At 41.7% G+C, this 18453-nt stretch overlaps 1 protein-coding gene across 7 annotated transcripts in view; it reads left to right on the top strand.

Annotated features, from left to right (window-relative positions):
- Positions 1-18453, top strand: part of VPS13B (vacuolar protein sorting 13 homolog B) — a 629099-nt gene that overhangs the window by 213239 nt on the left and 397407 nt on the right. Inside the window, exons 20-21 of one of the 7 annotated variants that reach the window (XR_011855676.1) lie at positions 13770-13908; positions 14010-14188. The exons of the other annotated variants lie outside the window; for them this stretch is intronic. The gene's annotated coding sequence lies outside the window, so the exon portion shown is untranslated. Of the gene's footprint in view, positions 1-13769; positions 13909-14009; positions 14189-18453 lie in introns of those variants that run through there. 7 annotated transcript variants of the gene reach the window in all.

Raw genomic sequence — 18453 nt, 5'->3', positions numbered from 1 at the left:
GACATCTATTTTGTCTTTAGGGGACAACATGGCTAAATTTATGGGAAATTATCTTCACCTAGGTACATTATTTTTAATAAAATACAATTGGAGAAATGTGTGTATGTGTGTATATATTAATTTATATGAATTAAGTCAATTAAATTTGAATGCCCACATTTATTATTTATTCATTATTCTTCAAGTTGTTTGATCTTTTTTTGATGGAGGTCTGAAGTTGACCAGTTTTATGTTTTCTTGATACCCTACACATTTCTGTAGCTTTGTGTCACATTGTGTCCTCAAACCTGTGACCGCAATGACCACTCGAGCAATAATCCTACTCCATTTGGTTCTATATCTTTTCTGTCGCCTACAAGCTGACCACATACTTCATCTACAATTGTTGCCAATATTTTCTAGAATTCCCACTGCAATACTAGCGAGCAACAGAGAAAAAAAACCCCTCATCCTCCCGATGACAGAGCTTGCCCGAATGATTTCATGCTCCTAGGGTTTTTTGTTCACGGGAATTAAGGGCAAAGTGAACATGCAGCTGAATATAGCATCTATTTTTGTAATTGAAAAGTTGAGACTGCGTTATTGGAACGAAATGAAGAGATGCAGGTGTTCCCCAGTGCGAGTCCGCTGGGACTATTTGATGGTGGATGCTTGAAAAAAAAAAATTGCATGTGTTTTTGGAGTCAAACAGCAGCTGTGAGAGGAGGATTTATGCTTTTTCTCAGAACTTTGGGATTTCAAAATGTTACATTTAATCACAGGCACAGAAAACAGAGCAAATGTTAAAGATGTTATGTATAAAAGCAGCGGGCTGATTTCTTTACCATACCCAACCAGTTGTGGGAATACAGAAACAAAGTGATCTTTAATCTTAATATGAGCAATTTGAAAAGGATTATGGCCGTTGCCAGAACTCAGGATCCCAACTCTCGGGATTTTTTTTTTTTTCCCTCCACTTGTAGCTGCACAGTATAAAGCTCTTATCCGCCTAATTACTTAAAAATCTGGTTTATTCTCATTATTTTGTTTCAGAGTAACAGTAGTTAGAATGACAAAAGCCGGGCGAAGAGAGAACTTGAAATACCGTTCAGTGGATTATGTTTGATTTCAGAAAGCTGATAAAACCTATAAAAGATCGTGTTTAATTTTAAGAATCTTTAATTTGGGATACAATAATATTTGTGCCTAGAAATTATTATGCATACTTTACTTGCTAATAATATATATGTAAAAACTACACCTGCAGCAATATTGTGTGTGTATATGTATGTGGGTGTGTGTATATATATATATATATATATATATATATATATATATATATATATATATATATATATATAAAAAGTACTTAAAGTGACATTCTCATCTGTCAAGGCATACCTACCGTATTTTCCGGGCTATTAGGCGCACCGGACTATAAGGCGCATTAGTAGTCAGCGCCTTATATATGGAATAATTCCATATATAAGGCGCATCGGACTATAAGGCGCAGGGTACGGGGGCGTGGCAGGAAAACGGAGCGGAGACCGACCTGGCAAGAGATGAGCGGTCTCGGGGGAAGGGGGTCGGTTCAGGTGGAGGAGGGCAGCGGACCCTACTAACATAGGTCCCCGCTACCGGAGACAGCAGATCTCCAGCGGGAACTGCAGACCGACGCGGCAGAAGTTGGTTCGCGCTATGGTGCCTGTTGTCCGTGCCGCGTGGTCTGCAGTTCCCGCTGGAGATCTGCTGTCTCCGGTAGCGGGGACCTATGTAAGTAGGGTCCGTTGCCCTCCTCCATACATAGGGCGCACCGGATTATAAGGCGCACTTTGGATTTCTAAGGAAATCCTAGGTTTTTATGTGCGCCTTATAGTCCGGAAAATACGGTATACATTTATTCACTGAAAAAAAATGTACCGTGTGAAGATAATTTTCCAATAAATAGTCATGTTGCTGTCCTTGGATACGCTCATCTCTGCTGGAGTGATTACACAAAGAAACAAAGTGCATATAATTTGTCCAGGAGTTACTGCATGTCCCACAGCCTTCCTGTGATAATGAATGCTGAATCCAGGTGGTCAGGCAGAGGCCTCAATAGCGCATGTGTGACCACCACTTCCAGAGTGCAGGGTGATCATATCCAAGGACAACTGTATAGTTTCTAAGGATGACTACATTTATAGGAACCTGTCCTCCGGATTTATGTAGCTCTATGCTCGTGTATTAGCTATGCTCTGTAAAAGCAGACTCATTCCTATTCGCTTAATCCACTTCAGTGGGAAACAAGCCTACAGATATGCCCAGCCAATGACAGTAGGAGATTCTCTGAGCTGCAAACACGGACAGCAATAGGACCTGTTTTATAATTTACAGCTTGAGCAGTTGGTGTACCCATTGAAATTGATGTGACCGTGTGATTTCTATTGAAACGATATCTAGAACTTGGCCTAAGAGACTCACATATACACAAAGAGAACTCCCTACAGATATTGGAGGGCATTTATCATATGCTAGCGTTTGTGTGCTGGCATATTATTCAGTACTTTGCCCCCCAGTGCTGCCAAAGGCTCCAGCGTCAATATATATGCCTCATGGCGGCTGCACCAGCATACATTCCTATGTGAGACCCTGCCCAGTCCTGTCCACTTTTTGTAGGTGACATAGAGAGGGTAATAATCGAAAAAAATGGTGTTTCACACGTAATTGTGATTATTTCAGGGCTTGGTTGCCAGAAAAGTGGTGCTGGGAAAATATGCAAAGTTTTCCAGGATGGGATAAGTAAAACCACACCTTATAAGGCAGCTCCCTTGGCATCAAGCATGACCTACAAGAAGCCTTATGACACGATGCGGGATTAAAACCAAACCCGTATATCTATTCCAGAAGGAACAGACTCCAAACTGTAGACAGCACTGTTTCGACCTGATTGGGTCCTCAGTACAGCGTAGGGAACTGGTTCGGCTGGGTGAGAGGCTTGTGACTAGGGTCGGGAAGTAAGAGTTCTCCTTACGGAGACTGCCAATTAAGGCCACCATGTAGGCGTGTGGAGTCTTATAGCCATGGATGCTCCACTAGGGGATTCTGGAAAAATATGCAAAGTTTTCCAGGATGGGAGAAAAGAGGTGCACAAGCCCTTATACATCTCCCTCAATGTCTCAGCACAGCAGCACAATAGTGCTAAACCACTGAGCCATGTGTATATCTCAAGTCATTAGAACTGCTCTTGTAAACTAAATTTAAGTTTCTAAAGATCATTTCACTTCCCTTTAATCATTGCACTCCTTTAACAAACTTTGTTGGCGATTCAAAGTGGCCGTACAGAAACCCTGTATAAGCTTGCAGCCCTCTATGAGGCCTTCAGTTTTGAAGGACAATTTTTCAAGGTCCCATGTTTGATTTTGAGATCCAAATGTGTTGATTGTGTTCTTTTTTCCATTGTGATTCACTCAATACTCCTTACCTGAGCGGTTTCAGGTTTAATTATTAATATTTAGTCTCTATCGCCACTTAGTGATAAAAAACAAGTGTAAAAGTTAATTAAGCTTCTCTGTTTTTATGTTGCTAACAAAGCAGGGCACAAGCCAGCCAGGAGGAAAGATGACTCCTCAAAATCTATTGATCAGGTTAAAGCTAGAACCACTCTCTGCCCTCCTTGAATGACTCTTTTATAATGGAGGAGCTTCGTGTTCTGCCACCTTTTGCTGTTATGAGCTGACATCCTTGTAAGCTGGTGGTACAAATACTACATGTTCTTTCTCCATCTCCATAATTCTTGTTTTGCAAGGTTTTGTATACAACATAGTTTTTCAAGTTGATTGAAATGGTAATCTCTCCCTGTGGCTGCATTCACGCGATCGTAGGGGAACGAATATATGGTCGCAATCTTGCGGCCCCCCCCCCCCCCCCATAGGCCGGCAGTGGACGCACGGAGCGATATGGTGCAGCACGCATGTGGAACCGTACCTCTCCATACACGGGGAAAAGATAGGACATGTCCTCTCCATCGCAATGGAGAGGGGAACGGTCACCACTACATCACGGTTAACGTATGCCCGCTCGGCTCGGCATGAGTGTATCTTACATAGGATGCAAACAACGGATGTTGTGTGCTGGTAGCTTAACCCCTTAACGCTCTGCGCCGTAGCTCTACGGCGCAGAGGTGCAGGGAATGTATGAAGAGGGCTCACGGGCTGAGTCCTCTTCATACAAGGGTGGGGGTTGTTGCATATTGCAGCAAACCCCCACCACTAATAACCACCAACCGCGGCTATTAACCCTTTCAATGCCGGCGGCATTTAAAAGACGGCTGCGCGTGGGCGCCGCCATCTTTATTACGATCGTCGCTCCCCCGAACGTCATCGGGGGGGGGGGGCGATGATTGGTTGCCATGGTTGCCTCGGGTCTTCGCTTGACCCGAGGCTATCTGGCTTCTGGAGATAAGTTACAATGAGCCAGTAGTATTGCAGTATATGGTAGGAGCGATCTGACCATCTAGGGTTAATGTACCCTAGATGGTCTAAGAAATAGTGAAAAAAAAGAAAGAAAAATAAACAGTAAAAATCACAGACACATTAGGTATCTCCACGTCCCAAAATGCCCGATCTATCAAAATATAAAAACGGTTACGGCCGGCGGTGAGCTCCGAGGCGGGAAATGGCGCCCAAATGTCCGAAATGCAACTTTTACACCTTTTTACATCACATAAAAAATGATCAAAATGTCGCACAGACCTCAGAATGGTAGCAACGAAAACATCGGCTCATTTAGCAAAAAATGACCCCTCACACATCTCCGTGCACCAAAGTATGAAAAAGTTATTAGCTTCAGAAGATGGCAAAAAATTTTTTTCTTTTTTGTACACATTCGTTTAATTTTTGAAAATGTATTAAAATACAATAAAACCTGTATAAATTTGGTATCACCGCGATCGCACCGAACTAAAGAATAAAGCTGAGGTGTTATTTGAAGTGCACAGTCAAAGTCGAAAAAACTGAGCCCATTAGAACGTGGCGGTTTTTTTTCAATTTTTCATTTCGAATTTTTTTTCAGCTTCGCAGTACACGGCATGTTAAAATAAATAACATTACGGGAAAGTAAAATATGTTACTCACAGAATAAGCCCTCACACAGCTCTGTACAGGTAAAAATGAAAAAGTTATGGATTTTTTAAGGTGGAGAGCGAGAACTGAGCAAAAAAAACCTGCGTCCTTAAGGGGTTAAGTCAATCAGTTCCATATGCGACATTAGACCACTTACAACAGAAATTTTCTATCATTGGTCAGGGAAACATGCAAATAGGTTTTCCAAGATGAGAAATGGAAAACAATGCCTCCTTATTTTGTTATCTTAAAAGGCAGCCCCCTTAACACCAAGCATTACTTAAAGCAATCCTTATAACATGAAGTGGGATTAAGCCAAATCAGTATATCTATTCCAGAAGGAACGGACTCCCAACTGTAGACAGCGCTGTTTCTACCTGGTTGGGTCGGAATAGATATACTGGTTTGGCTTTATTTCACATCATGTTATTGGGCTTTTTGTAAGTCTTGCTTGATATTAAGGAGGCTGCCTTTCAAGGTAGCAAAAGAAGGCATTGTTTTCCTTGTCCCACCTTGGAAAACCTATTTGCATATTTCCCAGAATCCCCAAGTGGAGCATCAATGGCTAGAAGTCTCCACACACCTATAAGGCAACCTTAATTGGCAAACTTTCCATAAGTAGAGCTCTTACTTCCTGACCCCCGTCAGAGTTCAATCAGTGTTCGGTGTGTCAGCCAAAAAAGCTTGTTGACCATGGACCCGTGAAAAACGCATTGCACGTGCAAGCATCTAAATGCAATGCGTTTTTAATGCTTCTTCATAGACTTGTATAGGACACTTTTCACTCACATGACTTGCAAAGCTTGTCTTATAAAATCCATATAATACCATGGGTCAATGTTAAATGCAAATCCTACACGTGCACGTTAAAAGCACTTGTGGGGCTTATGATATTTTCTATACTATCTTTTTTTTGGTACACAAAGGACTAACTGATGGAAGACTACTTGTACGTAAAATAGATAGTTACATCTCCTAAGCCCCGACAGAGGTAAATCGGACCCCCTCGTTCTCATGATCTGTGGGGGTCCCCCACTGAACAGCATATCCTATCCTATGGATATTGTACTGTGGGAAACCCCTTTAATGTTGCCTTTTGTGGTAATAAGGTAGTCATAAGGTAGTTCTCCATTATGCAATAAATAAATACGTGGTCATCTTTTTTTTTATTTGGCAGCTCAATAAACCTGAGCTGAGCTGACCATGTTTCCTCTTTCTCTTTCGTCCTCTTCACTTTTATAGCTCTGACAGTGGAAAGTGTGCTAGCTGTTCCAATGGGATTTATTTTTAACGCACTGGTAGAAATAGCAGTCACATAAAAGGGGGATTAGCTATCCAGGACTGTTCCATTGTGCTTCAGTAGTTTGTGAATAGTATGAGATATTTTATGGGACATCACTGGGTTTTTCGGCTTGAGGTTGGTCTTTAATATTAGTCACTTTTGTTGGTGCCACATACTGGCAGATGAGGGCAGGGACACTCTGGAAAAGAAATGGGAGCTGGAGACAGTGGCATTACTAGTAAGAAGCAGGCGATGGCACAGGACGTGTCATTCCGATACATGGAAAATTGGAATGCTAATGGATTAGAAATGCTCTGTGATATCCATGTGTGAAGTACAAGCAAACGCGCTTCCTTTTGGCTATTTTTGAAAAGCTACGTCTCTGCTAATATCCATAGCAGCAGTCACTTCATGTTAATCCCCGCTGACCTCATAGAGGTGTGAAAAACATACTTTCTGGGTGGCTTTATCTTCTTTCACTCCAACAGATGAGAGCTACACACACAGGACATTGTAGGATTATGGGGGAAATTATCAGTAGTGTTGTAGGATGGATGCAGTTTTAAAGGAAATCTACCACTTGACTCAGGCTAAAGTGACCTGTGCACACCACTTTCTGGCTCTGTACTACTGATCCCGGCACATAGTCTGGTTACAGACAAAAAACAATAGTTTAGTCACAAAAAGGATTTTATAATATATTCAAATGAGGTTCTGATGCTCCACTTACGTTACCGGGCCGATTCTGTGCACCTCTGATGATTATTAAGAATAATAATTACGTTATATAGCGCATACAGATTCCGCAGTGCTGCACAGAGCTTGCCAAATCAGTCCCTGTTCCCATGGGGCTCACAATCTAATCCAGTATGGTTTGGAGTGTGGGAGGAAACTGGAGGACCTGGAGGAAACCAACGCAAACACGGAGAGAACATACAAACTTTTTGCAGATGTTGACCTGGATGGGACTTGAATCCAGGACTCCAGCGCTGCAAGGCTGTAGTGCTAACCACTGAGACACCGTGTGTTATTAATGTTTGTTTTGGTCCTACTCCTGGTCCTGAGAGCCGGTGACGTCACTAGACTCTCCGAACTTCTCATGCATGCACTGTCACTTAATCTGGCGAAGCCAAATATATATGTGTGTAGATGCTGGCGCATGCGCCAAAATTGCTGGGAGCGACTTGACTGGCTCTCGTCACAAGGAGGAGAACCTGAACAAACATGTAAACAAGCTGCAAAAATGGACAAGAATTAGACCTGCTTTATACATTTCATCCCTAGCAGGGAGAAATAACATGAAATTCAGACACTTCCAGCAATTAAGGAGTCAGATGCCACTCTCCGTGGGCTCTTGCCAAGAAGGTGTTTATCAGTTGCAGGCTTTATCTTCCATGACCGTATAGAATGATGTTTTGTTAACTATTCATGCTTCTGATTTGCACCAGTTTAGACTTTATACCACGTCGGTGTTACACAGTAACAAGCACTGGGCACTGTTTGCAGGGTACACAGACTCGGCTCGGAAGGCTGTGCCCAGTGATGACTCAGTTATGTCAGCTGAATGGAATGTATGGTAGTTACTGAGCGATGTGCTCAGTCATCATATTGCTGCATTGTACATGGAGTCACAAACAAGGATTGTGAGCGTTTTATACAGTTCAAATCCAAGGTGAGAAATATCAATGACTCTCTAACATTGTACTACATCTATAAGGGTCTGTCTGTGAAAAAAGTTCTCAAATATTAATCCCCTAGTGATGATTACACAAGAAAGACTATTTTTAACCCACTTACGCAGTTACATTCCTGTTTCGGCTTCTATAACTCAGTTACTGTCATTGTGAGACCATTGGGGACTCTCTAAGCAGACACTTCATGATTCCTCTGTGGTGTGAGATGCTGTGTGCTGACAATGTGCTTAGATTATCAGAGTACAGGTTTATATACACTTTTATTTACCTTCTGACCATTCAAAATTATCTGACGAATAGAAAAAGAGAGATGATAAAGATTAGAAAGGAGAGAGGATGAGATCCATGAGATGGCTATAACACACAATGATACTCTCAGCTCTGCTACATCTCAGCTATAACACACACAGTCAGCTCTACTATACCTCTTCCTGATATAAAGATCTTTTCTTATCTGTAGTTTGTAGAGTAAGTCTTTCAACAGGCCAAGCCACAAATTTTGAAGATTCAATTCCGACCCATGTTTGCAGTTTGATCACTACCGTCATCGGGGTGTGATCAGACCTTGCAGAGCATTATTGACAGAAAGTAGAAATGTTTGATGGCACTCACCGATCTTCCAAAAATCTTTAACTTTATTTCATAGAATACTCGCATACATGATTGAACAAACATGAGGGAGGGAGCTAGGAACGCTGGTAGCCCATTGAGGCGATAGCCGTTTCATGCTTCACTCACACTTCGTCCTCTTTCAAAGCTATGGCAAATATTGGGCTATTGTTTTCAACCAAGAAGTGGACTCATTTTTAAGTAACCTTACTATTTTCTCAATTTTTTGCCCCAGACTCTGGAAAAATTTTGGGAACTTACAGTCTATGAGGATGAGGGGGTGACACAAGAGCTTACAATCTATGAGGATGAGGGGATGACGCAAGAGCTTACAGTCTATGAGGATGAGGGGGTGACACAAGAGCTTACAGTCTATGAGGATGAGGGAGACACAAGAGCTTACAGTGATGAGGAAGAGGGGGTGACACAAGAGCTTATGGTCTATGAGGATGAGGGGTTGACAGGGTGACACAAGAACTTACAGTCCATGAGGATGAGGGGGGGACACAAGAGCTTACAGTCTATGAGGATGAGGGGGTGACATAAGAGCTTACAGTCTATGAGGGTGAGGGGGTGACATAAGAGCTTATAGTCTATGAGGATGAGGGGGTGACACAAGAGCTTACAGTCTATGAGGATGAGGGGATGATGCAAGAGCTTACAGTCTATGAGGATGAGGGGGTGACACAAGAGCTTACAGTCTATGAGGATGAGGGGATGACACAAGAGCTTACAGTCTATGAGGATGAGGGGATGACACAAGAGCTTACAGTCTATGAGGATGAGGGGGTGACGCAAGAGCTTACAGTCTATGAGGATGAGGGGTGACACAAGAGCTTACAGTCTATGAGAATGAGGGGGTGACACAAAAGCTTACAGTCCATGAGGATGAGGGGGGGACACAAGAGCTTACAGTCCATGAGGATGAGGGGGGGACACAAGAGCTTACAGTCTATGAGGATGAGGGGGTGACATAAGAGCTTATAGTCTATGAGGGTGAGGGGGTGACATAAGAGCTTACAGTCTTTGAGGGTGAAGGGGTCACACAAGAGCTTACAGTCTATGAGGATGAGGGGGTGACACAAGAGCTTACAGTCTATGAAGATGAGGGGGTGACACAAGAGCTTACAGTCTATGAGGATGAGGGGGTGACACAAGAGCTTACAGACTATGAGGATAAGGGGGTGACACAAGAGCTTACAGTCTATGACAGGGATTTTCAACCTTTTTTGAGCTGCGGCACACTTTTTATACTTAGAAAATCCTGGGGCACACCACCAACCAAAATGGCCCAAAATGGCACTAAAACAGTCATATTATACATATAGTTAATAATATAGATTCTAAATTTATTTTACTCACTCAGTGTGAAACCTGGGCCTGTTTCGATAAACACAAAAGGGATTTCAGTTTCTCCCTCTTTTTAGTATATGGTGCTGATTATTATATGGCTCATATACTGCAAAACAAAGGGGTACAATGAGAAGTACTATGGCCATGAGGACGAATGGGCTGACACAAAAGGCAGTACAGGTGGTCCCCTACTTAAGGACACCCGACTTACAGACAACCCATAGTTACAGACGGACCCCTCTGCCCACTGTGATATCTGGTGAAGCTCTCTGGATGCTTTGCTATAGTCCCAGACTGCAATGATCAGCTGTAAGGTGTCTGTAATGAAGCTTTATTGATAATCCTTGACTCCAATTGTTACTGGGGCCAAAAAATGTTTTGTCTGGATCTACAATTATAAAATATACAGTTTCGACTTACATACAAATTCAACTTAAGAACAAATTTCCGGACCCTATCTTGTATGTAACCCGGGGACTGCCTGTATGTAAAATGGTCCAGTGAAGTGATAGAATAATGAAATAAATAGATAGATAAGCTGAATAAACCTGTCAGGAATCCAGGGTGCATCGGACTGCAGGGAAACCTGTCTAATGGTACTTGCAACAATGACTTCTCTAAAGACGATTAAGTAAATAGTCTCTTTAAAGAGATCTCAGAACTGACGGAAAAGAATTGTTTATCTATAAACCAGCTGGCCTGATGTTGCGTGACGCGCCCATGAGATTGTGCGCTTTCATGTTGACAGGTCATTTTTAATGAATTTACTTTTAACATGCTTTTCTCTTCCAAAGTTTCAATATAGTTAAACTATGTCTGCCCAGCTAAGTTCAGATTTCACAAAGTGAATTTTTGTATCAAGTCTGCACTTTTTTTTTTTTTTACTTTTTTTTTCCCCCCTGTTGTCATTAGCGGAACAAATTAAAGTCTTTCTGGTTGGGTGCATGCAGCTAAACAGCCAAGTGTGGGAGATTATCAGTCTGTTAGGTTGATTGGTTTATTGGCAGTGGCTCAGTTTTGTATCACATTTTCCCATGTCACTGGGTCTACACGGAAACCCCAGAAGTTGTAGTAAATTTATAGCGTGGTGTGACAGCAAGTTGCCGAGAAGCCATCAAAGGGAACCTGTTATTAATTGGCAATTCATTGACTCCGTTTAAACGTTTTAGGTTTCCACTCGTTCTTTGAAAACTGTGTGAGGTCTGTGAAATCTGTCATCTAAACTGTAATTATTCAACAAATGCATAATTAAAAAACTAAAGCAGATTTCGGGAAATGAAAAGACTAAATTGCAAGTAAAGAGTGAAGGGAAGATAAAATCTGTACCAAGTTAAGAATCGAGTGTAAGAGTAAATTATATGACAAAAGTTAACCGTATGGCAACAAATTATACCCGACCTGTATAAAATACAGTGGGCTGGCTAATTGTGTCACTAGCTTGGCAAGCCCCAAATTTGGTCAACAGACGCCATTTTGGCTTCACAGAGAGCGTGGTTAGACTCCATTGCCAGTTTCTGGCTGTGGTTTTCTGGCATTTAGTTGCACTTGCAATGACGTATATACGGCAGCATACGGTGCACAACCATATGCAGCACATATTTAGCCCCTATTTTATGACTTCTATGGGTAAGGAAACACATTGGAAAATAGGACATTTTCTATCATTTTGTATGTCCTGCTCACGGTACAGTATGGTACGGTGGACAATACGACCATGTATATGGATGGCCATATTGCCCATTGGAATGAACAGGGCCATATGCCGGTCGCATATACGGCCGTTTTAATACATTCTGTACACATTACTGTGCATGGAACCTTGGAGTGGTTTCACATTGGTGGGGTTTTTTTCACGCAAGTATTTTTTCAGTAATCGGTTGTTTTTTTCGGGACACATAGAGCTTGTTAACACGTCATAAAAGTTTTTAAACCTTTTTTTTTCATTTTTATTTGGGGTTAAAAAGTACATTTTTTGTAATTTATAGTTCTTTTTTTTTAGATATTTAAATTAACTCAAAATGAACGTTCCCTTTTTTGTTTTGGTCATTTTGATATATATATATATATATATATATATATATATAACATGTATAGTCTGGGCCAAAAAGGGTGACTATGCAGTGTTTTTTGTAGATTTTTTAAATTTTTTTCTTTTTTAATTTTACTTTATTTTTTCATCCATAAGACCCCAGTTACTGAGTTAAACCACCACCTGGTGATGCTAATCAGAGCTGTACTGGTTTTAATTATCTCTTTAGACTCGGTGGTAACGTGCCTACAGAGCCAGCGGCAGTGCCGTATCTGCTCCTCTATGCATCACGCTACTTCAGTGCGACGCTACAAGGAAGGGAGAAGCGGTAATAAACCGTATCAACCTTCTCCCTAGGGCAGTGATGGCAAACCTTTTAGAGACAGAGTGCCCAAACTACAACCAAAATCCACTTATTTACCGTGAAGTGCCAACGTCGCATTTTAAGCAGTAACTTACAGCTACCTGTTCTTCCACTTCTTAAAATTGTATTGGACGCCTAAGGCCACCAATACAGTTGAAAGAAGATGGGCAAATTCAGATTATCATTATATCTTCTCACTAGGGTATCTCTGTACAGGACAAATGGTGGGTCCAGCAGGAGGACCTCCAAAGATAATGTACTTCTTTCAACACCTTCCCACTTTTCATGCAGTTCCAAACAGCCAATAAAGTGTTGCTGTAAAATACCGCTGACAGCAGCATGTCTTAAGTTGCCTGGGACTGCAGGAAGATTTGATGGATTTGATCCTGTTTGGTGAACTCTGTTCTGGGGCGATGGCCTGAGTGCCCACAGAAAGGGCTCTGAGTGCCACCTCTGGCACCCGTGCCATAGGTTCGCCACCACTGCCCTAGGGTCTCCGGGTGTGTCCTGTGGCTAGCTCAGGAGCAGTAGAAAACTGCAGAGATGTCTAAAGACGTTGCTGCAGACTCTGGACCTGTAGCCACTGAAGTCTAAAGTAAGCGGATGTTGTGAGATGAGTTAAACATGTTACATATTGCTGTGTTCCAAAATGCCTAATCTATCAAAACACAAAAACGATAATTCCCAGTACTGAACCCCGCAGTGAAAATAGCTCCTGGATTTATCCTAAACACTTTTTTCCTGTAACCTTTATAAATGTATCTCCTTTAATGTACAAACCATAAAAATAAAGGCGAGATGTAATTTGTACTGCACAGTGAAAGCCGTAAAACAGAGACCATCATTTTCATAGCATTTGGAATACTCTTCCAGTTTCCCAGTCCATTGCTTGGAATATTAAAGGACATCTAACACCATGATGAATGACTGTAGGCAAATGAGCCTGTGGGGCTCCAAGCTCCATTAACACCTATGGAGCCTGGAGCCCCTCGGGCTCATTTGCATACAGTCTTTCATCCAGCTGGTAGATGTCCTTTAAATACTAAGAATTACAATTTGTTACACAGAAAAAAAGCTCCATACAGCTCTATATAAAGAAAAATTTAAATAAGTTGTGGCTTTTGAAAGGAGGGGAGCAAAAAGCAGAAATGCAAAATAAGAAAGGGGGCTCTGCAGCATGGGGGTGGTAAACTGGTGCAGTAGTAAGGGGTTAATGACATTTGCTTTGTGAAGCGATTGCATTTTAGTCTACATATATGACATCTTCAGTTCAATCAAAGATTCTATTAACATGTTCATTATCCTATCATGGTTTGTACTAAAGCCGTGTTTGTTCACCCCCTTTCTATTTCGAGAGACAAATATAAGGAAATCCTCAGCCCGGGTGAGCGACTGGACAGCAGTGAAACATGAAAATAAACAGCTTTGTGGATTGTTTAACTAAATCAGCTGAACTGTCACACCAGCAAGTTTTAAAGCACTTCCATATGAGACAGGTAAAATTAAGCTGTTCGCAATGTTGGTGGGCAGCAAGCAACGGGAATGGAATTCGCCTCTGATCGCTTTATTAGGTCATTTGTAATTTTTTTTAAAAAAGCAGATTGAATCTGAAAGTGTCAGGGGGACCTCGGATCTTGCACTAGACAAAAGATGCCTCCAGTACATTGTATTATCAAGAGGAGATGAGGCCGATAGCATTTGCTCTGATTCCTTCATAAATTTCACGAAAGTACTATTGTCTACTAGAACAGCGTGACCTGAGCAAGAACAAACAGTGAAGCCCTAAAAAGATCCTAATAAAGCCAAGTGAATAAATGATTGGAGCTGGATGGTATTGTTGTAGGATCTCTTTACTATGGAGCCAAGTTCTGGGTTTCCCCTGTTATTTTAAGATGGTTATTTGGAATTTAACCAGTATAAAAAAAATATGATTTACATTTTGATCTTCTAAAAAATGTCATACCCACAGTAAATACACTCCCTATGACTGGGCCATGGATGAGAATTGTTTAAGGGGACATAATATGGAGGGCTGCAGGAAATATTGCAATATATCAGTTGGGGTTAGGTTGGGGCACAGCACACAACTTTATTTTTTCATGGACAATGAGGGTGTACACCCAGTTGTGGATTATAATAACCCAGGTTCCCTGGTCATCCAAACCACCCATTAAATTTCATACTGAGAAGGGCTTTCACCCATGAAATCCTCATCCATCTGTTTTTGTTCTAAATACACATGTACACAGGAGCCATTTCAGGACCTTGTAGGTCCTTCAAAGGTCTTGAAACCACTTATTGAAAGCAGTTAGAAGGGATGCATCCTCCATTCCCCAAGAAGCTTGATTCTACTACCATATATAGGAAGAGGATTCCAGACTTGTAATAATATTCATACAGCCCAGGGCCCATGGCAGTCTTAATCTGCCCCAATGTACTCCCACCAGTACCTGAAAAAAAAAAAGGATGCTGCCGTTCCCTGGTTACAGAAAGGTTGGAGACCACTACTGTAGTGTTATCAAATACAGTGTTGGTATCACTGTTAAGCTGGGAAGCACAAAATCCTTGCATTGTATATGGAAATGATGCAAGGAATCTCGTCCCCAGCAGTGTGGTCCGTCTGTGATACAGGAATCAGCATGGTCCATTGATTACAGTTCAACATAGACAATGTGAAACAGCCCTTAACGGTATAAATCAATGTTTCCACCTAATTTCCCCAGAATTCTGGTACGTTTTTAATAGTAAATGTGCCACATTTTCCCCACCCTCCATGAAACGTATGTATGAACAAATACAACAATTCCAGTAAATTGCTGTGCAATTAGAGCCAAATATCAAATCTGAAGGAGACCTGATTTCTGATGGTTGCTCTTAATTGACTTGTGTCAGAATGTTTTATGATCGCTAGTGTCTTGGCCATGTTTCTGTATTGAGGTCTGCACATGCTTCCAATCTCCGAGTTCATGGCACATTGTGCTCCGCGTGGGGTTCCATTTTTATAGACTGATGTGTCTGTGACTCGCAACATTTCTCGTTTATGATCAGGGTTTTGTGACCATCACATGTGCTTCCAATCCACATACTAATCAAATGCACAGGTGAGATGGCTACATACCCAGGCAACACATTGCTCATCAGAAGTCGTCCATGGTCCCAGTGCACCATCATTATTTCTATAAAATACTGAGGATTATATAGACTGAGATAATGCATTGTCCAGATGCTCTTCTGTTCGTCTTGACAGTCCTGCTCTCTAAAGTGAATTGTAGGCTAAATACCATGTAAGATTATGATTCATAACTTCATAAATGCACGGATCTGTTTGCAAATGTCTGTAAGACAAGCATTAGCAATTACCTACCGTAATTTTTGGGGAAGCAATTTCCTTTTGCATCCCTCTAATTATTACATTGTGGATTCGGCTTGTAACTTCATGAATTCTTTTGACTCTACAGTTAAAATGACGGATCTGCTTCATGTTCTGTGCACTAGAAATATTTGTTATTTATGTATCCTCTTATCTCATTTTATAGTCTTTTTAGTAAGCCCCCCTCAAACAATGATATAAATTTTCTCAACAATTGTTACAGATAATTTCCCCAAAAATGAAAAAGGCTAACAATAAAGAATAAGCTGTATGTTCTATCAAGCTTTAAGAAATGTTGTACAGCTTCAGTGCTTATTCAGACGGGTCATTTTTGATTTTCACATATGGCCAGCTAATATAGTTATTCATACTCCAGTCTGTGCCAGTCACTGCACTGGCTACCAGTCTCCTTCCGAATATGGTTTAAAATAATAACCCTCATCCACAAAGCACTGCACAATGCTGCACCTCCCTATCTCTCATCTCTCATTTCAGTCTATTGCCCAACCTGTGATCTTAGATCTGCTGGATGATCTTAGATTAACCTCTACCTTAATTCGAACCCTCTCCTGCTCATCTCCAGGACTTCTGAGCTGTACCTATTCTTTGAAATGCCCTTCTTTGAGACTAAGGGTGATGCCACACGTTAGCGTTTTGATTCCATTTTGTAATGGATTCAAAGTGCACTAGGGAAGCCTGCGGCCGATCGCATATGCGTTTTTATGCAAACGCATGCAATCGGCAATGAGCGCCTGTTGTCTTGCATTTGCACAATATAAGACACCGGGCACTGATTGCTGATCGCATGCGTTTGCAAAGAAACGCATATGCGATCGGGCCACTCCAGTACGGAATCAAAGCGCTAACCTGTGGCATCACCCTAATACCCAACCAACCTCCAAAGTTTCAAACGTGCTCTTAAAACCCATCTCTTAAGGCAAGCCTATCACACTTTCTAACGGCATTATTTTTATTATTCATACGGCAAATATTTTCACCATCCATGAAAATGGAGTTAATTCTAATGTGAAAAAGCTACTCACTTAGCTTCAACATGTATTCATCATGGATTGATTAATGTCCAGAAGTGAGCATCCCACAGTGTACAGGTATGGTACGAAATATCTTCCTACACACAGTGGTACCTTGCCTCTGTGGCATAGCACACAACCATGTCAGCTATATTTTCAGGACTGAAGACGGCTATATGAACCAAATTTTCTTGGATAAAATTTCTATGATGACGCCTGTTTCGGCCCCTACTAATGTCTTGTTTTCAATTGATTCACTGACTTTTGGACATTTTATTGAAGGTAAAAGTAGCACAAGGGTTCTGATACAGGTTAGAGCAACAACTATTTCTGTAGCCCTGCCGTTATAATGGTGCTCAATTGTCGCAATGTTGTTGCTAAAACCAAGGCACCATTCACACGTTCCAGTTGATGTGCGTGTAGCAATGCAAGTCAACCAGAATGGGGAGGGGCTTTTCAATTCAAATGCATGCAATTGGGAATGGACACCTAGTGTTTTGCAGTTTTTCCGTGCTAAACACATGATTCAGGTTACTGATCACGTTGTTTCATATGCGATTGAGCCAAGCCCCTCCTGTTTCCAGTTGACTTTTGCAACCGAAATGTGTGAACACAGGCTCAGTGGGGGGAATTCATTGTGTCGCCTGCTTCAACAGTGCAGAGCTGCACAACGATAGTGTTTTGCTGCGACAGAGTCCTCATTGGAAGACTTGGCCCTTTTTTGTTTTTGAGTTTGTTTTTTTTACTCCCCAATGGCAAAATGGTCTAAAGGCCTTCATAAATGTGTAGGAAGGCATTTTAGACAGTTTTTTGGGGGCAAATCTGGCACAGGTGCTTAATGAATGGCGCAGATGACGTATGTCCAAGGTCGGCTCCAGATTTCAGTCGGCCCCTGGGCGGCAGAGCCTCTGTAGCCCCTTTGCAGTAAACTCATGTGTCATCATTAAAAAATCAGAAACAAAAATCAGTCTCCTGTTCCCTAAAATGTTCCCTAATTCATCATACGAATTAGCCCCCTCATGATTATTTTATATAAAGCTCCCTTCACCCCCATGGATTCCTTATGTAGAGCCTTATGTTATGTGCCCCCCCCCCCAACAGCACTGCGCCCCGGGACTTGCCCAGTTATGCTTGGTGCTGGCGTCGTCCTGCACGTGTTTTTGCAGATACCACTTCAATTTTATTGTTTGGCTTTCTAACTTAATAGTGAATATTTCACTGATTCTGCAGTCCAGGAATGGTAAATACTGCATTGTGTTATTTTCCCGTTTTTCCTAATGGAATGTATGTATCCTCCATTTCAAGAACCTGGCCCTACACCTTAAAGGAGTGACTTCTGGCTTTAACTTTTCCCAATTTTGTTCTCTATTTCCATGTAAAGGCTGAGCAGCTAAAATCAATGGCTGGTAATTGTAGAGCTCTAGCAGTGAACCTGTCCATATCCTCACGCAGCAGTGTATAAACCAGCATCCCATGTTTTCCTTGCTGCCGTTGATAGCCCTTTACAACCTGTAAGCTGTAAGGTTTCAGCGATAGACGCTTGCGCTTCTGGGTGAACAAGATTAACTGTGATAATGTAATTCTAGTTAAAGTGAATGGCACGGCATGCTACCATATAAATAGATTGGCAGGAGATCAGG

Source organism: Engystomops pustulosus, chromosome 5 (genome assembly GCF_040894005.1).
Source record: "Engystomops pustulosus chromosome 5, aEngPut4.maternal, whole genome shotgun sequence".
Taxonomy (NCBI): domain Eukaryota; kingdom Metazoa; phylum Chordata; class Amphibia; order Anura; family Leptodactylidae; genus Engystomops; species Engystomops pustulosus.
Note: the sequence above shows the minus strand (reverse complement) of the source record. Positions and strands in the feature narration are given on the sequence as shown.